A 23,300-nucleotide genomic window follows, 5' to 3' on the forward strand; every position below is an offset into this window, starting at 1 on the left:
AAGACATTAGCAGGATTTTTAAAAAAACCACTTGTAATGTTATAGACAATGTTTAAAATTGGAAGCTTTTAATGTTTAATAGACTACTGTATTTTAATATTCTGTTGAAAGCCGCCCAGAGTGTCTGGGGAAACCCAGCCAGATGGGCGGGGTATAAATAATAAATTATTATTATTATAAGTTATTATAAGTAATCAGAGATACTTTATTGACATGCATGAATGAAAATGATACACAGGCACCGGGGGGGGGGGGGGAGGAAGTAATTCCACAAGGTAATTCCATAATGTGGATTCAATACTGACAATGTATATAGTTGTTTTATTTTATGCTTCTTACTTTAATGCAAGGTTTTTGGTTTTGTGAAAATTAATAAAAACATTATGTATATATAAAAATAAAAAATAGACAACTAACTATTTCTCTACCTCAGCTGCTTCCCCTCTCTTCTGCAATAGGGGAGTCATATAGTCACCTAACATGCAGGGTCACTGTAAGGATTACTTGCACACGATACACTCTGAACCCTCAAAAGAATGCCTATAATTTTTTTTCCATCATTCTATCTAGTCCAGACTTTCTTAACCTAAGAAATGCTGACTAGGAATGATGGAAGTTGTAGTCTAACAACATCTGAGGACCCAAGACAAACTGTTACCTAGGAATCAGCCACAGAATTAAGAAGTAATTTTGATAGTGGTCAGATGGGATATTCAACCGTGTAACTGTTTTCTATTAATGGACCATTTAAAGTATGCACCACACCAGCAGTTTTAGGAGGACAATTGATTTAATGCTTATCACCTTTTAATTCATAAATGCCTCACTGAAGCCAATCTCTCAAATCCATTTTTGCATGAGTGCAAAAACTTAGCAATCCAGGAATAAAAAATTGCATATTGGCAAATGTGAGGCTGGGGGAGAGAAAATATTGCTGCATTGCTGTAAGAAATGTTTCATTTTCCTTCTCACATGTCCTACTGCCCTTACACCTTATTCTTTTAGAAGTATTCTTACAAGAGTTCATTAATTTTGGGCAGGCCTTACAATTGCCATAAGATTCAGAAGAGGGACTTGAGCAAAACCATTGTGATCACACACAACCATTGTGATCACACACAACTGTAGAGTTGTTCATGTTTTCAAGAGAATTTCTTTGGCTCTTGGTTTCTCTGCTATTGGTTCAGTTCAGTTTTAACTTCTTGTTAAATATGTTCATATTTTTTTACTCTTAAGTTGGGTTTCATTGATTCTCTTTTCATACCCTTGACTGTAAGTAGCATTGACTACCATTATTAGAAAAGCCTGACACTCTACTAAATCAACGTATCTGAAGTTTATCACAAAGAGAAAGGTGCTTTGCTATAAGTAGCTGTGAGGATTCTGCGTAATGCATGGCAGCCAGTGTAACTCCAGGCCCTTTCCCTGAGTCCAGGGGTACCCAACATTGTGCCCTCCACAGATGTTGTTGAACTTCAACTCCCAAGAGCCCTAGCCAGCAAGGCCAATGGTCTGGAATAATGGAAGTTTCTGCCCAGCAGCATATTAGTTCCGTGGAGTATATTTGTTGTCTGTGGAAGCGGATCATGGTCCCCCAAGGGTCAGTCTCAAAGAGGGCTGAGTTTGGGGTTCAGAGGAAGATGCTGTTAGTTTGAGACCCTACCTGCCTGTGCCCAGTCTTGCCAGAGTGGGACATGCTCTGTATAGGGAAGTTTTTTAAGTGTGGTGTTTTACTTTGGTTTTATAATTTGTTGGAAGCTGCTCAGAGTGGCTGGGGCAACCCAGTCAGGTGGACTATATATATATATATATATATATATATAAATCCTGGGATAGATGATGATAGATGATAGATGATAGATAGATAGATAGATAGATAGACAGATAGACAGATAGACAGATAGACAGATAGATAAAAACTTTGTAACTTCTGAATCTTAATTATAGAAATAGCATGTGCCAGTTTTCTTCCTTTAGGTGGCAGCTGCTGCTTTAAAGTGATCCTTTCTGCAGCAGGCTGGAGTGGAGGTTGTGCAGTGGGAGAAGAGAGGCCTGGGGAGCCACGGGGGGGGGGGCTCCGTACCCCAAGTGCTTCAGCGCTAGAAACAAGCACAATCTCCAGACTGGCTGCTGGCAGCCTTTCACTGATGCATTTCACTACTGCATTGCTTGATTTCTGTTTGTCACCTTTGGTGGAGATGGTCCAGAAAGGTGGCTTACATAAAATACGCTTTCAAAGAAGAATGACCATTTTTCTACAGCAAATGCTTCAGTATCATCAGCACTAAGGGCCCAAACTACCGGTAACTATTGTACCAAATGCACGAGGTCACCAAGGACAGCGGCTGCGCCTCTGGTGACATCTAGTAGAACTTGCCTGTATCACATTGTGTCATTCCACCAGAGGGCTGAGGAAATCTGGATCACTGTGACATCAGGACATGGCAGTTTTGCTAGACATTATGGGGGGGCGGGGGGGAGAGAGAGCTGGATTCATGGCTGTTGATTTAGTTTTGTGTCATGGCTTTGCTAAATTAAGACTGTTGTACAGATTGCTCTTCTACGTAGCTTGCTTTTAGCACCTGCACATTTACCAGCTGTTGCAAATTCCATCACTGTTTCCTTTACGGAAGCAATTAGCTCACCCAGGAGAGATGATCACACTGCATATTCTGCTTGCTCTCCCAGGAGCACCTCCTCTCTCCCTCCCTCCTCTGCTCCAGTACTCTCTGTGATAGTTTTGTGGGGTGGTCAATATACTACACTAGTGATATGGAGGGGGGAGCCATTTATTTTCTTCAAATCAAGCAAACAATAAAAAGTATGAAGGAGTCATGCTTGTGCAGCCGGATTTCTTTTTAGCCTCATCACAGCTACAATCACAGCAGCAATGAACAAAACTGAGACCACTTTTGGGTCATGAGAAAGTAGTTGTCTCTCTGTCCTGGGCATCAGTTAGATCTGCAGCTGCTAGTAGGTGGTAAGAATTCTCTCCCATGCCTTGGGAAACTTCATATCCTAGTGATGTACAGTCATACCTTAGTTGCCAAATGCCTTGAAACTCATACATTTCGGCTCCCGAACTATCAAAAACTAGAAGTGAGCATTCCATTTTTCGAACGATTTTTGGAAGCCGGACATCCAGCATGGCTTCTGCAGGATGCTCCTGCAGCCAATCAGAACGCATTCTGTTCGAGAACCAAGCTATGACTGTATGCAGATCAAACTGTTGTTAAAGGCACAGAAGGGGAATGCATTCTTTGGATAGATGCTGAGCAGCTTTAGTATAACTACACTTTAGGAACCTAAGCTATCTAATGATGGAAGATTTACACAACCTTGATCCCAAACCAAGGTTTAAAATGTTATAGGTCAAAATCAGGGCTTGGAACAGAACCTGGAAACAAACTGAGCAAGATATGTTCTGTTCAACATACACCACTTAGCAACCTGACCCATATTTGGGAGAAGCTGCGGTTGCTGCACTGTTTTCAAAGGCAATCCCAGTTGTGCTGAAAATTTTAGTAATCCAGTCTGGATGTTATCAGAGCATGGATGTCTCCTAGAAGATCAGTCTCTACCCAGCAGGTGTCTGCAGCTGGTCAAAAGGTGTTTCGCCATGTGATACATGAGTGGGGTTAAACCTCTACTGAGACATCTGCACTGGCTGCCCACATGCCACCAGGCAAAGTTTAAGCTTCTTTTAGTTTTGCCAACCCCATGCTGTGGAATACCTTGCCACCAACTTTCAGATGTCTCTTGAATAATTATTTATGCCAGCATGTACTTCCAGTTGCTTAACCACTGCTCCCAATATGAGCTAGTCATTTTAATTATTATCTTGTGTCACTTTATTCTATTCTAAGTTTTATTGCATTTGACTATACTGTTGTACATTACCTTGATATTTTATATGAATGAGAGGTACATAATTTTTAAATATAGATAAGACCACCCTGATCCTTCAGGGAAACTTCAACCCCAGAGCAGGTTGAACATTTCCATATTCAGTTAAAGTACCAGCCAACTCCTCCTGAGAAATCTCTATGTGGGACAAGAAGCTACAGTTAGAACTGGATATGGAGCAACTGATTGGTTCAAAATTGGGAAAGGGGTACGGCAAGGCTGTATATTGTCTCCCTGCTTATTTAACTTATATGCAGAATTCATCATGCGAAAGGCTGGGTTGGATGAATCCCAAGCCAGAATTAAGATCACCGGAAGAAAAATCAACAACCTCAGATATGCAGATGACACAACCTTGATGGCAGAAAGTGAGCAGGAATTAAAGAACCTTTTAATGAGGGTGAAAGAGGAGAGCACAAAATATGGTCTGAAGCTCAACATCAAAAAAAGATCATGGCCACTGGGCCCTTCACCTCCTGGCAAATAGAAGGGGAAGAAATGGAGGCAGTGAGAGATTTTACTTTCTTGGGCTCCATGATCATTGCAGATGGTGACAGCAGTCACAAAATTAAAAGACGCCTGCTCCTTGGGAGAAAGGTGATGGCAAACCTAGACAGCATCTTAAAAAGCAGAGACATCACCTTGCCAACAAAGGTCCGTATAGTTAAAGCCATGGTTTTCCCAGTAGTGATGTATGGAAGTGAGAGCTGGACCATCAAGAAGGCTGATTGCTGAAGAATTGATGCTTTGAATTATGGTGCTGGAGGAGACTCTTGAGAGTCCCATGGACTGCAAGAAGATCAAACCTCTCCATTCTTAAGGAAATCAGCCCTGAGTGCTCACTGGAAGGACAGATCGTGAAGCTGAGGCTCCAATACTTTGGCCACCTCACGAGAAGAGAAAACTCCCTGGAAAAGACCCTGATGTTGGGAAAGATGGAGGGCACAAGAAGAAGGGGACGACAGAGGACGAGATGGTTGGACAGTGTTCTCGAAGCTACAAACATGAGTCTGACCAAACTGCAGGAGGCAGTGGAAGACAGGAGTGCCTGGTGTGCTCTGGTCCATGGGGTCACAAAGAGTCGGACACAGCTAAACGACTAAACAACAACACCAGCCAACAGCTTGCCTCCCAATCAAGCAACAAGACCATATTCAGGAAACTGTTGATGGGGCCTAAAAGTGTATTGGGGGGACACTGGTTGCCAGTATGGTCTGGAAATTCCTAGTGCTGTACTGTTGCTGAATTTGTGGACTTGATTAGCATTTAGGTCAGAGAGAATCCCATTGAAGCACCATATAAAGCACTCTGAGCTTGCAAAATAAGAGTGTGGTTTAACTCTGAAGATAAATCACAGAATAAATAAGAAGACAATCATAGTATAATATGGAGTTGGAAGGGTCCCGAAGGGTCACCAAGTCCAACCCCCTCCAATGCAGGAATCACAGCTAAAGGATCCCAATAGATGGCCATTCCAACCTCCGTTTGAAAACTTCCAATGAAGGAGAGCCCACCATCTTCATTTGCCAAACAAGAAAGCACTAAATATGAGTAGCTAATAAATAATGAGAGGCTTAATGCAATTTTAAAAAGTGCCCAAATACTTCTGACAATCACTAGCTAGAACTCTGGAAGCAAGCTGACGTCCTCCTGAGCAGGTGGGCAGAACGCTGCCTGCAGCACTTCTTTGTATCTCTGCAATGAAAACAGCCAATGGCTCGCATTGTGATATAGTCACTTCTGTACCCAGAGCAAACATCCAGTTCCTGCAGGACACAGCACCACACAAGTTAAAACACACTCACACATGTATCCAGGACACTATATGTAGGGGGCAGAGAAGCTTGCACTCCAATCCAGCAAAGGAGGTCGGTGCAGATAACCAGTATGGATGCTTTTTGTCCTCATTGCATTGTTTTCAAGCTGTGTGTGTGTATTATAATAGATTATGGTGCACTGGCTAGCTTATTCTGATGCAACTCATCACATGTAAAAGACCTTTTGAAAGGGCAGCTAGATTAGGGCGTAAAAGTCAAAAAAGAGAAAATATCCCTTTTTGGGAGATTCCTTTGGAGAGCGACTGATCAAATAAATTCATTTAAGAATAAGAAAGAATGGTAGTGGACATTCAAACCTATGGCTCCTGAATTTCAGTCTCCTGTAGACTATTTCTGCTCTTCCAGCACGAATCAGCTCACTAGCTGAAATGCTGCCATCTGGTCAGCAGCAGGTAAGCAATAAATCATACGGTGTCAGTAAAGTTAACTCTTAATTCCAGGAAACAATGTTGACTCAGGCCAGGCCTAGTGAGCACAGCAACTCGTCCTGGTAGATCTTGCCCCTATAAGGCAGTTGTGGGGACTGAGGGTCCGTGCCTTCCCACAGTTCCCTAAGTCATCTCCTCCCTTGGGACCTTCCCAAGCAATCCGAGACTCCGTTGCTGTGTCTATCTTTGCTCCGCTCTCTTCATAACTCTTCTGGTTCTGGGAGATATGGGGGGAGCTGGTCACAGCAGGAGGCGGAGACACCTGAGAAGCTTCCCTAGTCAGGTTCATCTCTGCCTCTTGCCACCCCCCCACCTGCTTCCACTTCGGCTTCTGCCTCTGATTACGGACTTCTCTCTGCCACAGTCTATTCCTGCTCACTGAACCCTGTTGCCCCCACAGCTTCCAATACCTCCCCTTCCCATTCTTTTCTCTCTTCTTCCTCTGACCACTCATTGTGATCCCACCACCAATTCTTGGGCTCTGAGCCTTCTTCACTTGGGGGTTCCCCAGCTGGTGCCTCCCACCATTTCTCTGCCAGTCCATGACGCTGTCCAGCCAGGAGCAGTTGTGCACCACCTCATCTTCAGGTTCCTCCTCCTCCTCCTCCTCAGTATTCCATGGTTGGCTTTGCTTTTCTGTGCTGCCCTTGGCAACAAGGCAATGGCCAGTTAAGTTGCTCCATCTGATACCCTCACTAAGTCTCTACACGCTTTTCTTCTACTACCGCTTCAAAAGCGGGCCTTCCTATTCCCAAAATTAAAACTTTACACATTTAATGGTATCTTAATAATTCTAAATCTGTTGCACAGTCTTTAATGCCTATTCTGTTCTTTGTCCAGGATGCATCCAGATGTCCTATTACTATTATTTCACTATTTTTAATGGAAGCTGAAAATTCAGGGATAGAACTATAGTCAGTATGATGATGTAACAGAGGAGACATAATGCTTATAGAATCGTAGAACCATATAATTGTTTTGCACAGAAGCACTTTAAAATGGACTGGATTTTATTTCTCTGTGGTGCAACTGAAGCTACCAAGAGAGACCTGTCTAATAAGCAACCATTGTACTCAGGCCGATGCAATTTTGTAGCAGCCTATTTCTCACTGGAGAAGAAATTGGATTTGAGACGGTTGGCTCTTTAATTCCTTGCCTGTAATTCTCTGGCTCTCTTTTCTTCCTTGAGGCATTAGCTGTAAGCATAGCAACATCTCCTGGCAAGGACTGGCCATGGCAGCTCTATTTCAATGTGTTCTCAAAAGGCAGATTTAGCAGGCTGGTTTGCAACAACAGATATCCGAATGCTGCTAGCTGTCAACGTCAATATGCGAATGCTGACAATACCCAAACAATTTTGTGAATACCTACAAAAATGTTTTTCACTTCCCTTTCACTCAAAGGCTTAGTTGGCAAATGCACTGAGGTCGTGACCACTAATATTCAGAGGTGCATATATTGAGATTTCAGTCATTTGCAACTTTCATCTGGGATGTAAATGCCAGCAGTCGCAAATGTCACTCATATATTGTGATGCATACCCCAGACTTCATCCAAAAAGATGTGCAGCTGAATGCTCATATAGGAATGAGCAATAAAGAATAAGAGAGCTGTGCACATGACTACCATCAAAATGGGAGTTGGTGCAGCATATTGTTAAGAGAAGAGTCTGAAGTGGAATCAAGGAAGGCCTTGACACTCTGTCTTCAGGATCTCACTAGAGGCCCTTCTCCCATGATGACCACAGGGACATGGGAGTGCCTGATATGTGCATCCATGCAGCACTCTGTGCTCCCACCACAGGAACTCCTAAGGAACTTCCTTGCCCTGGAGAAAGGGGAGAAGCAATAGAGATGGATGGGTAATCCGCCACAATCCAGCTTTCAATGTTGCCTCCTGTCCCCAACTGCTACACAAAGACTTCTGAAAAACCATTGTGTCCTGAGGTAAGAAGAACAAGCTTTCAAGGGGGCTTTCTTTCTCCTGCTTGTATCATTGTTATTGATGCTTATTGTTTTAGAAATTTAATGTAAACTGCTTTGTGAGGTCCACCTGAGATATACTTTTTTTAAAGGTAACTATCACCGCCCACTTGCTCATAGCTGTAACATCAGAAGCCCCAGGTCCCCTGGGAGGCATCTAGGATGCAGTTCCTTCTAAGGCCAGAACTGCCCCACCTATCAGGAAGGGGGTAGTTGGCATAGGAAGAAGCCATATTGTAGAGCTCCTGTCAATGTCAGCTGGTACTTCTACTGTGATGTAGGGAATATACATGCAGAAGTGGTTCCTGTGTCTCTGTGCTAGGTGGACTTAAGCAAGACCTTGGTCTCTTAGTTGCCTTAAGATGTTAACCATCTTGGTTTACCTTGCAGGGATTTTGTAAGGATTTGGAATCTCCATAAAGCATTTTTTAACAATAAAATATGCTATGTAAATATTAAGCATTCTTAATGCCCATTACCATGACAACCTTGAGCTGGTTATAGCTGGAATTCATGGCGACAAGGCAACACATTCCTTTGCTTCTTTTTGTTTTCATTTTCCTTGTGATACAAATCAGTGAAGGATACACTGATTCCTTAATTAACATGAATATTTGAAACTCATTTTTTTAAAAGCAGCTTTTCAATTTTCCCTTATGTTGCAAAATGCTATCTCCAGAAAAACTGAAAAGCAACAGTTTGCACAATGTAATGTGCAGTGATAAAAGGGAGACAACATGAATTGCTTGACCTGCACACCAACCGCCCTTTCAGCAACCGAAATTCACTTGTCTACAGTTTACTATTGCAAGTGCTAAAGGAATAGGAGCTGATGTCTTGTATCTCATAGCAACTTGAAACAGATGCCTTTGAGACATTGGTTCACCCTTTGTATTACAAATAAGATTCTACGTAAATCTGGGTCTCCAGGTACTAGACCTCAATAGTGAGACCTATATAGGAAGGAGAGAAAATGAGGTATCCCCCTCCCCTCCAGTTCATGTTTGAAAGTTTGTGCTCCTATGTGGAAGCTGGCTAGTGAATATATATCAGGGCAGGAGGAGGAGGAGGAGATGCTGCCCATCTGATTGGGCTGCCCCAGCCGCTCTGGGCAGCTCCCAGCAAAATAGTAAGACCTCAAACATTGAGTAAGACCTCAAAGATAAAAAACTTCCCTGTACAGATGTCCTCTCAAAGTCAGGTAGATGTTTCTTTCCTTGACATCTAATGGGAGGGCATTCCACAGGGCAGGTGTGACTCCCAATAAGGCCCTCTGCCTGGTTCCCTGTCAGGGAGGATGTTAAGGAGAAGCAGCTGGGTGCTGCACATTATTTATGCCACACGTTTGTGGAGGGAGGGGGTATGCTTGTCTTATGGCGTCGCTCAGCATAGAATGAGTACGTGGTAGGGTCTATAAGGTGCCAAGGGGGGCCATGAGCTAGGCCTTCAGCAGCCAGTCTCCAGTAGCACCTTACTTCCTCTGTCCCAAGTACTTGGTGTCCTCAGAGATGAGGCAGGCTAGACCTTACAGAAAAAGATGTCCTTTCTGTGCTGCACTTCCAGCCTGAATAAAGTCAGCTGACCTTGCCAGCTTCGATATTGTCAGCTGATTATCCAAGTCAGTTAGGACACACCAGGCTTCCTTATTGCTTCTCGGTCTAATTTTTGTTTGAAGGATATTGTGTTGTTTTATTATTTTGTTTTATTATTATTTATTATTACTCTGAGCTGACCTGGCATTCAGCAACAAATGGCAAAGACCTGAGGGCTGGCTAAGAGGACAACTGCAATTCCCCAGGTTGGAGGAAGGGTTGGCACATGGCCCGCCCCAACTCCCACCCCATATCTGCCCCTACCCTGAACCACTGTGATTGGGGCACTCACTGCTCTCTCCCACTCCCCTCTTCCCTGGCACACCCCACAACGAATCTTGCATTTAAACACATACCAGTTACAACAGTTTAAAACAATTCAAAATAATTAAAATCAGATTAAAGCAGTTTAAAACATCTTTGACAGGTGGGGCGATGACAACAGAACTGGGACAGCATCCCAACTCAACTTCCAAAGTTTCAGTCTGTTGGTCAGTCAGTCAGGGCCCCGCCCACCCCAGGCCAGGTGGAAGAGGCCTGCCTGCCAGGCCAGGACTCACAGCTGAGATGGAGGGGTTCACAGCATTAAATTTCTGAGAGGGTCTTGCTTCACAGCAGCTGTGGATTCAGGAAGAAATCTACCACCGTGTTCTGACCCTCTCCCCAGCTTTCTTGCCTTTAACAGCCTGCAGCCCTGTTTTTTCCCCTTTAGTTCACACAATGGCCAACCCTAAAACTCTCCTTCTTTGTCTTCTAAGTGAGTTGAGGGAGGAGCATGGAGCTCCCTCTTTTTGGCTTTCCTAATGGCTCATCTAAGGTCTAAGGGTGAAGTCTTGCTCCTGTCCATCATAATACTGGACAGATCAATACAGGGGTTTGAGAGAGGTTAATTTTAACTATTAATTGAGAAACAGCAGCCATAGTCTAGGCCAGGAGTGTTTTCCCTTGGCGACCCCGCCATGTTGAAAAGTGTGTGTGTATGCATGGTGTTTCCTGTCCTGTCCAGAAATGCACTGTGCTAGATGAAGCAGGATCTAGAACTTTTCTAAATAAAAACAAAAAAAATTTTTTCCTTCCAGTAGCACCTTAAAGACCAACTAAGTTAGTTCTTGGTATGAGCTTTCGTGTGCATGCACACTTCTTCAGATACACTGTGTATCTGAAGAAGTGTGCATGCACACGAAAGCTCATACCAAGAACTAACTTGGTTGGTCTTTAAGGTGCTACTGGAAGGAAAAAAAAAATTTTGTTTTGACTATGGCAGACCAACACGGCTACCTATCTGTAACTTTTCTAAATAAATTGAATAAAACTGCTTAACCCACTGAAAGATATATTTGAAAAGTGAATATTAAGGGGAACAATGCCCATTGTTAAGCCAGGTAGGTAAAGTAATGGTGTCATGTCCTCCATTGTGACACGTCCCCCTGCTGAGTGACTTGGCTGAGAACTTTGGGAAGAGCAACCATTTGAGGATAGCTAGTCCAGGCAAGAGGAGCTAGTTTGTGACAAAACAAATAAGTTTTCCAGTGCATTGAAGAGATTCTTTTCATCTCAAGTGTAAGTAGGATTTCTAATTCTTTCTACATTCCGCTTCTTTCACTTTTCCTTCCACGAAAATCCATCACTATATGGATCTGCATGGGCTGCTGCCCTGGTCTTGTGGACAAGTGTGTTGGAAGGACAGAAGATAAACAATGAAATTTGCTACCATAACATCTTAGAGATAGCCACAAACTTGGGTGGTTTTCTAGGAGAATTAAACACATTTGTGGAGTATCCATGGCTACTAGCCAGGATGACTTATGTATGGCCCTGAATGCCAGTTGCTAAAGAGCTCAAGTAGGGAGTGCTACCTGCTTCCAGGCTTTGCGTGGGCATCTGGTTGGCTACTGTGAGAACAGGATGCTGGACTAGATGCAATTTGGGTCTGATCTGGCACACTCTGCTTCCATTCCCACGTAGTCTTCCTGCAAGCACTGAACTCCATTGATCTGACTTTAGCTGAGGTTTGCAGAATGCAAATTTGCACAGGCTTCTAAAGATGTGCAATAATTATAGGAGGAGAGTACCTTAAGGACAAAAAGTCAACTCCTTGACGCTGGTGGACGTGCCAGTCTGCTTTATGGCAGCTTTACTGACAGGCTGTATCACTTGGCTGTCCTGGGTCTCACCAAAAAAGATTAGCCTGCTAAAAAAGACGATGAACTCAAACACTTAGTATCTGCTTGTTTCTTTTGAAAAAAAAACAAAACAAACAAGAAAACCTTTTGTAGGTCTTTCCATACCAATTACTTGTGAATTATATATGCCTCATGTCTTCTGAATCTCATCTATGCCTATCCTTCAAAGAAATAAGAAAAGGATGAATATCAAAAAAGGGGATATTATCTTGGTGTCAGAACCAGTTCCTTCTGATGGGAGACAGAAATTTTAAGTAAGCAACCTGTCCTGTGAGCAAGCCTGACCTGGAAGTTTTAATAAGGGTCGGGCTGTGCCACACAACCCGGCTCTTTTTTCGTATTGCTGTGGAGAAGCTTCCTTTTTGATTTTAGGAAAAACAAAGCCCGTTTTGCATAGTGCATCACTCAGTCTCACAAGATGTAGAGACAGCCACCAGCCAGGATGGCTTTTAAAAGAGGATTCCACAAATTCGTGGAGGATAAAGCTAAAAATGGCTAACTAGTCATGGTGACTATGTTCTACCCAGTGGCTCCGGCACCGGGGGCAGAGAGCAGCCAGGGCGTGGCTGGCGCAAGTCCCGGGGGGCATGGCGCGCATCCTGGGGGGGTGTGGCGCCCAGCGCGGGGGGGCAGCCATGATGGCACCCCACTGGGATTGTGGTGCCAGGGGCTCCCCCGCCCCCCTCTTCCTCCGCCAGTGGCAGAATAGCTCTGAATCAGAGGTGGGGAGAGTGCTGCTGTGCTGGGGTCCTGCTTTGGGGCTTTGCCTGGGCATCTGACTGGCACTGTGAGAACAGGGTGCTGGACTAGATGAGCCCCTGGCCTGATCCCGCAGGCTCTTCTTTTGTCCTCTCCTTCGGTCAGAGTTCAGCGGCAGAACTGACATCTCCATAGTCCAAGGTTCAGGAGAGTGACGGACTTTCATCACGATATCTGGATGTTTTACAGCCATGTGTGGGGAGTTGTAGACCCTTGCAGCCGAGCCGCAACAGAAAACTTCCTGGTGAATATATTTAGGATTACAACTTCCACCTTTATTCACATCTGTGTAAGCCATCTTTCCTTCCTAGAAATGTCCAATAACATTTAAGGACATCATACCTCATTTCCTCACTCTTATCTATTTATTTATGTTGCCCGGAGCTGTGGCTAAATTTAATCCAGGCTATCAGACACAATGGCCTATAAATATGATTTCATTTGTAAATATTTTCCTTCTTAAGGCATCTAGGAATTATTACACTAGCCACTAGCTCACAGTCTAATATACTGTTTTAAAAGAACAGTGTTTTAATCCTTGGATAGGTGAGAGGAGCAACTCTCAAGCAGGTGGTGGTGGTTGTTTACTAGGAAATAAATAATCCCTCCCAGTGATTTATCATTATGTGAGTAAAGAACTTTTTGAAGCCTCCACATCAAGTCTTACTTTTATTGACTGCCTTCTTTAAAGATGAATTGTTAGGCTTAAACACAAGTTACTCTCTGCTGCTGCCATTCCTTGGGCAACTGTTTATTACCTCTAACTTGAAATAAATAGCATGCAAGGAGATCTATTTCTCCCTGCTTGAACAATTGGCTCTTTCCTAGTGCTGGCAATCAATAGTAATCTTTCTGGACAGAACTGCCATTAAAAATTAAATGCTAGCTGAAGTTACTACCCCTCTAACCTCATTGCTCCCCTAGCTATGACAGTAAGCAAAAGGAGCAGGATATAAACCATCCAGGCTATACATAATAAAATTTTAAATATATTGCACAAGCCTGTAATTTTCCCCTAGATTGAAATCCATCCATGTGTTTAGAACTGCTCATGTGGATGTTTCTGGTCTTATATGCAGCCAGATTTATAACTTTCATAAACATCCTATACAAAGCTGGAAAGCTGGAAGCAAAGATCCAAATGTTTGTTGTGTCTGTAGCCACTGTTAGTCTACCAGTTGGTGGTGGGGGTGGGAATCAAAGATCACACATGGTACAACTTATTTAAAAACAAATATACATGCATATGCATCCATGATTTATGATCATTCAGAATGTTTATGAATTATTCTGATTTAGAGAGCTGTCCATCATAATTAAAAAATATCTTAGGAACAGATCTTGTATGCGTCAGGACAATCAAAAATGTGTTTTGATTATTTATTTATTTATTTATTTATTTATTTATTTATTCGCATGGACCGAATATGCCCCCTCAAACGGCTTATGCCCCTTATAGAGATATAATGCATATGTTTTACTTGTCATATTCACTTTGAAAACTTAAACTGAAGAGTTGGAATATATGGCCTCTAATGAGACATTAAAAGGTTATACGTGTCATTTAATAATATAAATTTCCATGCTGAATCTGTCTTATCCCAGTGGTTTAGGAGGAAACTTTCATCACGTCTATACCAATATAAGCCAAACTGGACATGGTACTAAAAGTGTGGCTGCTACCAATTTGACATTTAGCTCCTCCCTCTTCCCCTGTTTAGTTGATCATTCCTGTGTCCTGAAGTCATTCTTATCATTGTAGTGTGGAGCAGGAAAATACACAAAACTAAAGTTTCAGGAAACAGGTAAATTTTACTAGCGTATGAAGAGGCTTTGTGGGGATAGAGACATAGCAGTCATTATTCAGGGACAACTGCATGTTTAGCATCATTGCAGTTCTCAACTGTAGAGGTTGTTGGAGCAAGTTATCTACCCAGGAGCTGTCCTCAGTCCTGAAGGACATGTCCCTTACTTTCACTGTTGCATCAATTCCTAGTCAATATCTTTAGCTTCCTGTCACCTCTGCCTTTTGCCTCCATTTTATTTCTACCCAGCTTTATCCAACCCGTTATATGTGTGACTTGCCATGTGGGTCACAGCTAAGACAGAAAAGGGAAGGGAAGAGGCACATGAGCTCCCCATCTTCTCTCAGTGGGCGGGAAGGCAGTGAGTACCCTCAGAGTACAACATTTGACTCCTGATGTTTTGATTGAAGCAACATATTCTAGAAAGATGACTCACCATCCAAACTCAAAATACGTTTTATCCTCTTCAGTATCTTTTTGCAATGGTTACATAATAAAGTCAAGTCAATCGAAAAATCATGGGTTTTTCAGCTTGGCAAATTCTTCAAAACAGAAATGACAGCAAACTTCCCAGTAGGCTTATCAGTGGCATAAACTCTTGACAAACCTTTTGCCAAGAAGCATTGGCTTCCATGCACCTCATGCAGCCTTGCTTCCTTGGACTTTAGTTATCACCTGAAGAAAGAGCACCATTCTGGGATAATGGGCCCACTGATTATCATATGGACATTCAGATAATAATTCATTACACACACACACACACACACACACACACACACACACACAAGTTACCCAGAAGACATTGCCACCAAACACAGACACACACATCTAGAAATGTTTTTCTTACATAAAGAACAGTGGTTGAATCAAAGCCAGAGATTACACCACACTTCTGAACTGATCAGTGTGCCAAAGAGAGAGAGAGAGAGATTCAATAAGGACTAGAATATTATATTGTGAATTTCCCTGGATACGACTATTCACTTCTGTAATGCATGTACAAGAGAACTGGTGAGTAGGTAAGGAGAACCATTTCAAACATTCTACTCCAAAGTGAAAATTGGATCCAAACAAAGAGAATGAGTGAGATAGATGAAAGCAGCATCTGAGACGGCTTCTTCAGTGAGTGGGTAAATTAATGCAAAAGGGTGTGATACTGATATCCAGGGAAATCAGGATCACAGTAAATGAAGCAAACATCAGTCATGGAAAATCCAAACAAGAGAGTGCCTGGGGATATGACGCTCGTCTGATTTTCTTATACAGTTTGCCCAAATAATTATAGGATTTAATCCTTGGAAATGAACAGAATTTGATAGGCAGAAGGGAAAGAATTGAACCGTATATGTAGTTCATACACTGTCAAGGATTACCAAAGAAGTGAGCAGAATAGCTAATTGTAAATACAGGATTACAGAAGGGGGAAAGCATCAAGTGAAGAACAATATCAGGCCATGAGCTGCAGGGAGGGCAAACCATGGAACACCATTTTAGATATCAGGAGGTGTGGGAGAGGGGCAAAGCAGTTACAGGGTATGGGAGGGCAAGATTCGGCATGGTCCAAAGTCCTATTCTTGGGCACATTCAAAGTTAAATTGCCGAAAAGCATCACATTTTCAGAATATAAACTGCAATTGTTTTCTTTCTTTATAGCTCCTGGCAATAATGATAATATCATTGAAATATTCATTTCTCTAAAGCAAAGGGATTTGTGCCTTTGACATGCATATATAGTATATAGGCCCTTGTAAATGTGTTGAGCGATTTTTGTTTTTATCTTTAAGCCATCTTACATTCTACCAGGGAAAAAGGCAGGGTCTAAATACTAATACTAATACTAATGATAATGATAATAATTTGAAGTTAATAGTCAGAGTGTTGAGCCATCTAGCTGTCCAGAAACACAGGCGCATCAGGGAAATAATCACATTACAATTATTCCTTTTTGTTTATGAAGTGCTAAAACCCTTGGCACCAAACAATGATTTAAAAAATAAAGCGGGTCCCACCCAGAGGCTTATAATCCACTTAAACAGGTCATAACTGGGAAGGGAAATAAAGAGGGGTCAGTCAGGAAAGGCCAGAGTGAAGGCAGGGATGTGTCTAAAAATCAAACCAGAAGTGACAGCAGCAGACACATACTGTAGTCACACGTCTGTTCTATTTTTGTAAAAAGCAGGAGATGGAGAGACCAAGTCACATGGTAAGGCTAGACTTCAGTCAAGCTCAGACACAGGCTGCTCTTCGGGTTCAACTTCCACCCCTGGTGGTCCGCGATCCGAAAGGGTCAGAGGTAGTTCATCTGGGCAAAGGTGGGCAGGTTGATGGACACGTTCCAGAGCGGGCAGACTGAGGGAAGAGCTGGCTTAGATGGTTGGCCGTCATATGGCCAAACATAGTGGGTACTGATTGGCTTGTGGGATCAGCTGACAGTATTCAGGCTACATCTGAACCTGTAAAGGTGGTGTTTCCCCTTCGCAGTGACACTCCAGCACAGTAACACTACCACAGCACAGTATTTACAGTCTTTATTACATATATACAAGAACAGCTACAGTTCAGAATTACGCCTCCAAACCCATTGAGTCAGATTCGGGGAGTGGCTTCCTACGATTCCCGTGCCAACAAAGTAGGCATGGGAATAGCACGAGACGTCTTTGATCCTTACGTTTCATTTCCCTCCTTGCCTGTGCTGATTTGAAAGCCAGCTTCCTTCCCCAGCCTCTGGGTGGTTGCAGGGCTCTCCAGCATCTCTGAGCCCATTCTCCCTGACTGCTCTCCGCTCCCTGTTCTGCCTCTTCTGGCCATTGCTCCTCCGAATCCTCCCTGACAGAACCTGAGACACACAATGAGTGTGGTCTTCTTTGTGTGGTCTTCTTCTTCTCTGGAGATCACTCATAGCTCAGTAAGATTGTCTTCCATTAATGCGGTCTTAATGGTGTGACCATAGGTGACTGTGGAGGCCAATTCTGGATCCACATGTCCTTTCACATTGGGGACATAGGTTTCTGGGTGGGAGTTGATCACACTGAGGATCTGCCAAACCTGTCTTCCTCTTAGCTCATTTCTCCCTTTTGTCTTGAGTTTGGGCCTCTTCAAAGTCCATGACGCCTTTAGTAAAGGCTGTTTGCCAATTGGAGCACTCACAGGCCAGTGTTTTCTAGTTGTCAGTGTTTATACTACATTTTTTAATATTCGCCTTGAGAACATCTTTAAACCTCTTTTGTTGTCGACCAGCATTACACTTACCATTTTTAAGCTGGGAATAGAGTAGTTGCTTTGGAAGATGATAATCAGGCATCTGAACAACATGACCAGTCCAACAAAGTTGAAGAATCACTGCTTCAATAGTGGTGATCTTTGCTTCTTCCAGTACACTGGCAATAGTTTGCCTGCCTTCCCACGTGACATGTAATTTTTTTGAAGACACCGTTGATGGAATCTTTTGAGGAGTTGGAGATGGCATTTATAAGTGGTACATGTTTCACAAACATAGAGTAAAGTTGGTACTACAATAGCTTTGTAAACAAGCAATTTGGTTTTCCTGCGAATGTCCCAGTCCTCAAACAGTCAACGCTCCAATCAGGAGAAAGCTGCATTCACAGAGCTCAGGCTTGTGGAAAGATAACTGCCTAAGTAAGAAAAACGATTGATATTTTCTAATGTTGCACTATTAAGTTGGATTTGAGGCGCTGCAGAGGGATTGTTTTGTGTCTGTTGGTGCAGCACTTTGGTTTTTTTTAATGTTGAGCGATAGGCCAAGCTCTTCGTAAGCTTCTGTGAATATATTTAGGATGGTTTGGAGATCATCCTCCGAGTGTGCACGCACAATGTTGTCATCAGCATATTGAAGATGTATGACAATGTATAGGACATGGCTGCTGGAGGCAAGACAGTTGGTGTCAGGGACTGGTCTGAAGAGGAGGAGGATGGGGAAGAGGAAGAAGGCCGTCTTCAGTTACAGCAGGACTGGGAGGAGGAGGATTACAGCTCAGATACAAGCAACAGCAGAGTTATGCAGTTAGGAGAAGGGGGAGGGAAGAGGCGGCAGGCAGCTGATCCATCTCTGGACAGAGTCACTGACCCCCCTTCTCCTAAAACGTGGCGTTCGTTAAGAGTCCAAGAACAAAGGGCTCAACAGCAATTGTCCCCTGACAGGCGCCGTAGAGGGAAATGCTGTTGCCAGAGGGAGAAGGGGGAGGATCTCAGTGCAAGCGGAATTATGAGCAATGACTGGAATTCTTTGTCTGTTACCAAGGTGACGGAACAAATCATACGTAAGAACTTTCTTCTTTCCTCCCTGCCTGTGTGCCAGTTGAGGGAGGGAGAGGATTCCTCAAGCCTGACAGTTGGAGGCCTCTCAGCTCCCCAGCCAGCACTGTGCAGTGGGCAGGGGGCTCTCACCGTAAGGAGAGCGGGGTGAGTCCCGACATTACTTTCCTGTATTTTTGGTTTCTATGGAAGCCGCCCAGAGTGGCTGGGGAGGCCCAGCCAGATGGGCGGGGTATAAATAAATTATTATTATTATTATTATTATTATTATTATTATTATTATTATTATTATTTCCTGTGCTCTGATGCTCCAGTCACATAAAAGTGATTTTTCTGTCAATTTTCAGTTTCTTTTGGGTTCTACTTTTTCTAGTTCTAAGTCTGGTTCTCCACATTTCCACATCAGTTTGTGTGTTTTTTAAAAAATCCTTATGAAAAGTCTTAAGAATTTTAGACTTAAGAATTTTAGAGTTCTTCCCAATATGTACAGTTATGCATGCAGCTTTACCATATGTGTGTGAATGCAAATCAATTCCCTATAATATAAAGCATTTTTGTTATGTTATTATCAAAAATATATGTGTATTTTTATGCACATTTTTTGGTGCAAAAAACGAAAAGAAAAGAAGAAAGGACTGCCCACGATTGAAGAATGGAGAACAAAATTAATGGATTATGCAGAACTGGACAGATTAACAGGGAGGATTCGCAACCGACGGGACCAAAGATTCACTGAGGACTGGAATAAATTTACAGAATATATTAAAAATATTTGTGATAATGATATAACGTTTGTAAGTTTCCAAGAAGCTCTGTAAGAAGGTTTGGTAGAAATATTGTTTAAATAACATGGTAAGATAAGATATACATAGTGCAATATAAATGAAGAAATGTGAAGATATGTAATAACTACAGAAAATTATCAGACATGTTGATGGAAGTCTAAAAGAAAGAAGACATGTGATGAATTCCTAATGTTTAATTGTGTTATAAATTTGTTTTTATTGGAAAATTAATAAAAATTATATACAGAAAAAAGAAAAGAAGAAAGGAGAATTCTTTGATGCCAAGACCAAGCTTGGGTTAAGTACTCTGGTGAGAGAACGCCCAACAGAGATTTAAAGTCACAAAGTACTTTAAAGCAAAGTGTGGAAATATAGGCTGTTGGACCTTCCAGATATGCCCTTTGAAGTGGTCGCAAAGTTCCCCACTTCCCCCGACATTTTGGGTAAGTTAAAATTGGGTTACCTAGAAACTCTCCAAAGGTCAGATTCATGTGTTTCAGAAAAGTTGAATTCATAATAATAATAATAGTAATAATAATAATAATAATAATAATAATTTATTTATGCCCCGCCCATCTGGCTGGGTTTCCCCAGCCACTCTGGGCGGCTTCCAACACAATATTAAAATACAGTAATGCATCAAACATTAAAAGCTTCCCTAAACAGGGCTGCCTTCAGATGTCGTCTAAAAGTCTGGTAGTTGTTGTTCTCTCTGACATCTGGTGGGAGGGTGTTCCAGAGGGTGGGCGCCACTACTGAGGAGGCCCTCTGCTTGGTTCCCTGTAATTTGGCTTCTCGCAGTGAGGGAACCTTCAGAAGGCCCTCGGTGCTGGACCTCAGTGTCTGGGTAGAACGATGGGGGTGGAGACAGTTCCTACATTATTGGTATAGGAACTCAAGAGTGGCTGGTGAGAGCCATGCAGTTGAGCTGGAGCAACCAGCTGAAACCCCTTCACATGCACTGCAAAATTCAAAGAAGTGCAAATTTCAAGAGATGTCTGCATTTCAGTTCGTGTATTATTTCAGACAGTAGAGAGGTTTGCCTTAAAATGAAAACCAAATCAAAGGTGTCCCTCATCCTGAATAAGGACATGCTAACCTGGATCTTCAAGTAAGATGTACTTGAAAAATGCATACGATACAGTGTCAAAATATTAGCAGTTCCTACATGACCCGGAAGCTGTACGCCGGCTCCCTCGGCCAATAAAGTGAGATGAGTGCGGCAACTCCAGAGTCGGCCACGACTAATGGTCAGGGGTCCCTCTACCTCTACCCACCTCAAGTGGCAGCCACTAAACTGGAGCAGAGGAGCGGGGAAATAACATGATGATATCAAGCTTCACTTCAACTACTTGTTACCAAAGAGATGCAGCGCAAGGCACAGGTTGGTGGAGCCCACAATTCTTCCCATAGCATGCAGTGTGTGCCTTAGTTTGAACCTTGCTCAAATGCAACATTAGGGTCCAATATCTTGATTCTCTGTTTAGTTACCAGACAAAAAAACCCCCGCAACTGGAAAACATCTACATAATAAAGCTGAAACAAGGACCTAAGAAAGAGGGCATCTTTAAGGGAAAGGGTTGACCTGCCCTTTACATCTAACCCATCTCCTTGTTTTGTCAATTTAGTTCACTTTGCCTCTCCATTAAAAAAAAATGCCTAGCTGTCTTTTAAATTCTGTCACTTATGCTACTCGCTTCAGTGGCTTTTCACTTGCCAAGTTATTCCATAGGTTTATTGCTCTTTCAGGGGGGATTATTTCAACTTACATTAAATAGTAATATTCGGAGACAGGAGGCAGGTTTTCAGCAGCTTCTAATTCCCTCTCTTCTCATCCTGAAATGGGACACCACTAACGCCTCTGAACACATTTGTCTCCTGCACATGAGGGTATATTCCTCCTGGTTGCAGCTATTCCCGCTTTCCCCAGACCTATCCAGTCTTGTATACATCTCACGCAGGCCAGGCTGACAATGAAGGGTCTGTGCATAGCTTAGCTCTGGGCGACAGTCGTCCCATTTATTATTTCTACCTAGTGCTGCAGTTGAACATGGCATTTTACAGCGCAAGTGGTCTAGACTCTGTCCCAAGAGCACAGCAGCCGAGTCAGAAAAAGTGAGCTACAGACTGAGCATTTTGCATGCTGAGCATATAATATAATGAAAATTTAAGTATTTTAAAGCAGCAGATTATATGGTAAAAGGAAGGGTTACAACTATGTGTCGCTTCAGACTGCCATGGGAGACTTAGAATATTTTCCCAAAGGGGGTGGGGGGATGAATATATGCACATTGAGAAGGCTAAGGTTAGAATCCTGAGCCCTGACTTCTAGTTTTCTACTAGCAGGGAGGTATTTCTATATTCACACGGTGATTTCCCCATCTGCGGTCTGGAGTGGTACACTCCAGAAGACTATACTATCCTCATAGGATTCTGGACTATACTACTTCAGACTGCAGGTAGAGGCTTATATTTCTGAATGCCCCCCCCCTATATACACTAGCACATTAGAGACAAAGATTTAACATAGCTCTCCTCTCCTGTCTGCTATGCTAAGGCTTCTTTTTAAAATATTTTGCGAACTGCTCAGTGATCATTGAGATAACATTTTTAATGATTAAATGTTAAATCAAATTCCCAGGTCAGCAACTTTTTTCAGCCTCGGGCTGGTCCACTGTCCCTCCCTTGTCAGGGGCTGGACTATATTTTGAAAAAAAAAACAACGAACAAATTCCTATGCCCCACAAATAACCCAGAAATGCATTTTAAATAAAAGGACACATTCTACTCATGTAAAAGCACGCTGATGGCCAGATTGAGAAGGCGATTGGGCCGCATCCAGCCCCCGGGCTTAGGTTGCCTACCCCTGATCTAATCTAAAGGTTTGTTAAACATTTAATCAAGGTGATCAAAGGTCTGGAAACCAAGCTTTATGAGGAACTCAGACATTTTAGAAAAATGCTCTTTTCCTTGTGACTTCTCTGTTGTCATAGCTACACTTTCCAAGAGGAAAAATGACCTGCTTAAGGCAAAATGGGCTTTGGTGAGTAGTGAGAGGGTAGCTTGAGGCTATGCGGAGGTGTTGCCCTCCGAAAGAGGTTTTTGCAGAGTGCAGTATTGTTATAGCTATATTTCTTTTATATAAATACTGTGTGTCCCTCAGCGGAACCCAAGGCTGTAATCATAGGTGTTTTCAATATGGCTCATATTTAAGTTCTTCCTCTCTCTGCAGAAGTCCTCATTGCTACTGTGGAATAATATTTGTAATTATTTGCAATGGTACTGCAGTTACAGAGTATTTTACCCTGGGAGGCTTGCCAGTCAGCAAATGAAAACATTTTGATTTACTCAGAATTGTGGTGTGTGGATTTTGCTTCCCAAGTGTTGCTGCCCCTTCCACCCCGTGGCTGAAGCTCTGACTTTGCTTGGATCTTTTAAATGTTCCTTTCTGGAATGGCCAACCCCTCCCTTCTTGGAGGGAGCTGTATTCTTCAGGCAACACTTTGCTCAACAACCCAAAAAGGTAGTCAAGCTCTATGGTAAAGACAGCAGCAGCAGAGTTTTATAATTTATCTAGCTCACACAAGGCCCCAGAGCAAACTTGTAACATGGCTCACCACATCCTATACCACACTGACTCATGAGTCATGAGAAAAAAAGTTCCTCTTTTATTTTGTTGCTGTTGCTCATCTTTTCTTCTATGAAATTTTGATACCCTTGACACACCATTACAGCATTGTGAAATGAAAC

General features: G+C 42.7%; 1 long non-coding RNA gene across 1 annotated transcript; it reads left to right on the forward strand.

Annotated features, from left to right (window-relative positions):
- Nucleotides 1-11,052: 11,052 nt before the first annotated feature.
- On the forward strand, nt 11,053-16,259 carry LOC310765894. The gene is made up of 3 exons (XR_014549853.1): nt 11,053-11,310; nt 12,794-12,932; nt 14,743-16,259. It is a non-coding gene; the product is annotated as an uncharacterized lncRNA (long non-coding RNA).
- The last annotated feature ends 7,041 nt before the right edge of the window (nt 16,260-23,300 follow it).

The sequence above is a fragment of the Podarcis filfolensis genome, assembly GCF_964270895.1.
Source record: "Podarcis filfolensis genome assembly, chromosome: 6".
Classification (NCBI taxonomy): domain Eukaryota; kingdom Metazoa; phylum Chordata; class Lepidosauria; order Squamata; family Lacertidae; genus Podarcis; species Podarcis filfolensis.